Source organism: Canis lupus, chromosome 9, assembly GCF_003254725.2.
Source record: "Canis lupus dingo isolate Sandy chromosome 9, ASM325472v2, whole genome shotgun sequence".
In the NCBI taxonomy this organism is placed as follows: domain Eukaryota; kingdom Metazoa; phylum Chordata; class Mammalia; order Carnivora; family Canidae; genus Canis; species Canis lupus.
Window position 1 is genome coordinate 20,263,295 of NC_064251.1, and position 6,199 is coordinate 20,269,493.

Below are 6,199 nucleotides of genomic sequence, written 5' to 3' on the forward strand. Positions count from 1 at the left end.
GATTATAAGAGAACCATAGATCAATATCTCTCATGAATATAGGTGTAAAAATCCTCAACAAAATATTAGCTGATTGAATTCCACAATGTATAAAAAGAATTATACACCACAACCAAGTAGGATATATTTCAGGTATACAAAAGGCTGATTCAACATTCAAAAAGCAATTAATATAATCTGTCACATCAATAGGCCAAAGAAGAAAAGTTATATGATCATATTAATGGGATGGATGAGAAAAAGTCATTTGACAAAATTTAATAACCATTCATGATAAAAACTCTCAGCATAGCGCAGCCCGGGTGGCTCAGTGGTTCAGGGCCACCTTCAGCCCAGGGCATGATCCTGGAGACCCGGGATCGAGTCCCATGTCAGGCTCCCTGCATGGAGCCTGTTTCTCCCTCTGCCTGTGTCTCTGCCTCTCTCTATACCTCTCTCTGTGTGTCTCTCATGAATAAATAAATAAAATCTTAAAAAAAAAAAAAAGCCTCTCAGGAATAGAGAGGAAGGGATCCCTGGGTGGCGCAGCGGTTTGGCGCCTGCCTTTGGCCCAGGGCGCGATCCTGGAGACCCCGGATCGAATCCCACATCGGGCTCCCTGCATGGAGCCTGCTTCTCCCTCTGCCTATGTCTCTGCCTCTCTCTCTCTCTGTGACTATCATGAATAAATAAATAAAATCTTTAAAAAAAAAAAAAAGGAATAGAGAGGAATTCCCTCTATTTGCTAAAGAACATCTGCAAAAAACATACAGCTAACATCATACTTTGTGATGAGAAACTCAGGCACCTGGGTGGCTCAGTTGGTTAAGCAACCGATTCATGATTTTGGCTCAGGTGGTGATCTCAGGGCTGATCTCAGGGTCATGAGATCTGAGCCCCATGTCTCCTTGTGCTCCATGCTCAGTGTGGAGTCTGGGATTCTCTCTCTCCTTCTCTCTCTGCCCGTCTCCCCTTCCCCCCCTCAAATAAATAAATAAATAAAATATATTTTTAAATGGTGAGAAACTCAGTTTCCCACTAAGATCCAGAATAAGGCAGGATGTACCCTCTTGTCACTGCTTTTCTTTTTCTTTCTTTCTTTCAAGATTTTATTTACTTATTTATTTGAGAGAGAGAGTCCAAGTAGGGGGAGAGGCAGAGGGAGAGACTCTCAAGTAGACTCCTTGTTGAGCCTGGAGCTGACACAGGGCTCAATCTCAGGACCCTGATCAGGATCATGACCTGAACAGAAACCAAGAGTTGGATGCTCAACCAACTGAGCCACTTAGGGGCCCTGCTACTGCCTTTTAATAAATAAAATAAAAGGAGAAGAGAAACAAAGGAAAAAAGCACACAAATTGGGGGGGGAAAGACTGTCTTGTTTATAGATGACATGATCATCCATGTAGAAAATCTGAAAGAACTAACAATAACAACAATAAAAAAAAAAACCTCATGGAACTAATGGTTATAACCAGGTTGTAGGACACAAGGTTAATATACAAAAGTCAATCACTTTCCTATATACCAGCAATAAACAAGAGGGATTTGAAATTAAAAATATGTTATCCTTATATTAGCATTCAAAGTGAAATACTTACATATAAATCTAACAAAATATGTTTAAGAACTATATGAGGAAAACTACAAAACTCTGATAAAAGAAATAAAAAAAGGACTACATAAATGGAGAGATTTCCATGTTCATGGATAGGAAAGCTCAATATTGGTTTGGGTTTTTTAAAAAAGATATTTATTTATTTATTTATTTATTTGAGAGAGAGAGACAGAGCATGAGCGGCAGAAAGGGCAGAGAGAGAAAGAGAGACAAACAGACTCCCCAATGAGTGAGGAGCCCAACTCAGGATCCAATTCCTGGAACCCCAGATCATGACCTGAGCTGAAGTCAGATGCTTAACTCACTGAGCCACCCAGGAGCCCCAGAAAGCTCAATATTGTTAAAATGTCATTCTTGCCATTTTGATCTAAAGATTCAAAGCAATCTTAATCAAAATCCCATCAAGTTATTTTGTAGCTATTGACAGGTTCTAAGGTTTATATGGAGAGGAAAAAGACCTAGAATAGCCAATACAATATTGAAGGAGAAGGACAAAACTGGAGAACTGATACTACTTGACTTCAAGACATACTATAAAGCTACAGTAATCAAGACAGTGTGGTACTGGCAAAAGAACAGACAAATGGAATAATGGAACATAATAGAGAGCCCAGGAATAGAGCCACATAAATATAGTCTGCTGTCTGACAAAGGAGCAAAACCAATACAATGGAGGAAAGATAGTCTTTTCAACAAATGGTGCTGGACATCCTCATGCAAAAAAAAAATTTAATCTAGGAACACCTGAGTGGTTCAGTGGTTGAACGTCTTCCTTTGGCTCAGGTTATGATCATGGGGTCCTGGGACTGAGGCCCGCATCAGGCTCCCCGTGGGGAGCCTGCTTCTCCCTCTGCCTGTGTCTCTGCCTCTGTGTGTGTGTGTGTCTCTCATGAACAAATAAATAAAATTAAAAAAAAAAAGTTCTGCGCTACAAAAGACATGTCAAGAGAATGAGAAGACAAGCCACAGACTGGGAGAAAATACTTGCAAAAGATATATCTGATAACAGATTATTATGAAGAATATACAAAGAAGTCTTAAAAGTCTACAATAAGAAAATGAATACCTGATTGGAAAATGGGCCAAAGATCTGAACAGACATCTCCCAAAAGAGACCTGCAGAGGGCAAGTAAGCATATGAAGATAGTCAACATCATATGCCATTAAGAAATTGCAAACTAAAACAATGAGATATCATTACACATCTATTAGAATGGCCAAAATCCAACAACATTGACAACACCATCTGGCAATATTATTAATGTCCAATATATTTATATTCTGTGATACAGGAATTCTACTCCTGGAAATATACACAGGAGGAATGAATGCATATATCTACCAAAAGATATGTACAAGAATGTTTGAAGCCACTTTATTCTTAATTGTCAAAAACTAGGGCAGCCAGGGGGCTCAGCGGTTTAGCGCTGCCTTCAGTCCAGGGCCTGATCCTGGAGACCTGGGATCAAGTCCCACATTGGGCTCCCTGCATGGAGCCTGCTTCTCCTCTGCCTGTGTCTCTGCCTCTCTCTTTCTGTGTCTCTCATGAATAAATAAATAAAATCTTAAAAAAAAAAACTAGACACAACCCAAATGATCATTAAGAGTAGAAAGGATAATTGTGATGTATTCACACAATGGAATACTACATAGTAATGAAAATGAAGGAACCATGGCTACTTGCAGCATCACAAATTAATCTTAGACATAACATTGAGTGAAAGAGGTCAGGTGTAGGGACGCCTGGGTGGCTCCAGGACGCTTGGGTGGCTCTGAGGTTGAGCTTCTGCCTTTTGCTTTGGGCGTGTCCCTGGAGTCCTGGGATTGAATCCCGCATTGGGCTCCCTGCATGGAGCCTGCTTCTCTCTCTGCCTGTGTCTCTGCCTCTTTCTCTCTGTGCCTCTCATGAATGAATACATAAAATCTTTTAAAAACAAGAGATTAGGTATAAAGAAGTTACATGCATAAGATTCCATGAATGTGAACTCCCAGTCCAGAAACAGGTTAAATTTCTTTCTCTATAGCAATGGGGCTCAGAATATTGGTGACATTTAGAGGGAAATATTGACTTTGAGTAACCTTGCTAGATGCTAGAAACATTCCATACTTTGGTCTGGGTGGTAGTTCCATGATATATATACTATGTATACATACATAAAAATCAAGCAGTAAACTTAAAACATGGGCAATTTATTATCTGTAAAAAAAGAAAAATATGGGGATCCCTGGGTGGCTCAGCGGTTTAGCGTCTGCCTTAGGCCCAGGGCGTGATCCTGGAGTCCGGGGATAGAGTCCCACATTGGGCTCCCTGCATGGAGCCTGCTTCTGCCTCTGCCTGTGTCTCTGCTTCTCTCTCTCTCTCTCTGTCTCTCATGAATAAATAAAATCTTTTCTAAAAAAAGAAAAATATATCAATTTTTATTTCTTTATCAATTAAAAAAAGAAAAAAATAGGGGTACTTGGGTGGCTCAGTCAGTTAGGCATCCGCCTTCAGCTCTGGTCATGATTCCTGTGGGGTCCTGGGATCCAGGCTGGAACAGGGCTCCCTGCTTAGGGGGGAGCCTGCTTCTCCCTCTCCTTCTCCCTCTCCCCCTTCCTCCTGCCCTCTCTCTGTCTCTCTCAAATAAATAAATAAAATCTTTTAGGAAAAAATAAGGGACAGCAGCTCAGGAAAAAAAAAAAAGGAAGACATCTTTATGTCATTATCTTGAATAAACATTAAAAAACAGAACATTTAGGGGCACCTGGGTGGCTCAGTGGTTGAGCATCTGCCTTTAGCTCAGATTGTGATCCCAGGGTCCTGGGATGGAGTCCCAGTGGGGAGCCTGCTTCTGCCTCAGCCTCTGCCTATGTCTCTGGCTCTCTCTCTGTCTCTCATGAATAAATAAATAAAGTCTTTAAAAACTAATAAAATAAAAAATAAAAATAAAAAGCAGAACATTTCCAATACACATTAAAGGACACATGTTTGAAAATAATGTTCATCTGTATACCACGAAATAAATTAAATAAATAAATAAATAAAATTACTTCACGTACACAAGGAATTCAAACACTACACTTTGGTTAACGCATTCCAGGCACACTAGGGGTTTGATGTGAGCTCCTGCTGGGATACTGGCAACCCAGAGAAGTGCTGGGGCCAAGTGGAGAGTGTGTAGCTAGGATTATGCCTTGTCACCAGCCTGGCTGGAGGTATGGAAGGCTAAGGCTTTGTGTCAAGGTACAGGGTGGAAAACTGGAAGGGAGGGAAGGTAAATTAGGAGAGGGGGCAAAGAAGAAGGACCAAGGGCAGATTCCCTCAGAGTCTGGCCCATGTCCCAAGTCCTAGACTCTTGACCTCACCAGAGAGACACAATAGATGTAAAACAAGGCAGTTGGTTTCCAAGTGAGAAGAGTGCCAGATGGGTTTTTTTTTTTTTTTTTTTTTTTGCTGCCCAAGGAATGAAAAATCAATAATAATCATTTTTATGATTCATGTTCATCCTGTTTTATTCCAGAGCACTTTACCGAAAGGCCCCTTGGCCCAGCCAAGAAGCTCAGGGCCAGGAGCCAGGACACCTGGATTCTAGATCTGTGTGTAAAAGACTTGGGCCTTTCTTGGGATCCAAGTTTCTCAGTTGTGGCAAGTGACATTGTGGAGCATTCCACCTACAGTTTATATACATCATCTCGGGTGACTCTCCAACCCCTGGGGAAGAAAGCAGAGAAAGCAGGTTTGCTATTCTCATTTTATAGACAAGGAAACAGTATCAGCAGATGAGGTTAAGAGATGTGATCAAACACACACTGCTTAAGAGGGTGGGGAAGCTGAGAAGCTGGGAGCTGTGACTTCTGACTCTAAACCCTTTGCTCTTTCCCAGACAAAACAAGAAAGTCAGGAGGCACCTGGGTGGCTCAGTGGTTGAGCCTTTGGCGCATGTCCTGATCTTGGGGGTCTTGGGATCCAGTCCTGCATGGGGCTCCCCACAGGGAGCCTGCTTCTCCCTCTGCCTATGTCTCTGCCTCTCTCTGTGTCTCTCATGAATAAATAAAATCTTAAAACACACATACGAAAGTCAGTCCGTTTTCTAAGTACAGTGTGAGGTGGTTTGATCCTACACAAAATGCTCTGAGTAGGCTCCAAGGGCAGAGCTGGATTTGTGCAGACTTGAGCTGTACAATGTGTGTATGTGTGGGTCTTTAACAAAAATAATACCCAACAATGAAATAAAATTAAGAACAGGGCACGACAAGGCCCCGCAAATGAGGGGCCATGAGCTGAAGCTTCATTAGCAACAAGGTCAACCGGCCTCTCCTACGTGCCCTGCCCACTCAAAAATCCGGTCACACCAGATCTTGACAAGGTTTTCCTCCCTGTTTGTAAGACGTGGCAGATGTGGGCTGTGGAAGTCCTGGGAAAGGAATCTCATTTCTCCCAGGAGACAAGAGGAATTACAGCGGCAGGGAGGCCGCTGAGTGAGGATGGAGAAGGCTGTGTGCCAGCGGAGAGTCCGGAGGGGCCGGCGCCCCGGCTGGCCGCGGTGCGGGCAGTCCGCAGAGTCGGTGCGGGAGGCGGGCAGCCCGGGAGCCCCGGAGCCCGGCGCGATGGCGCTGCGCGGG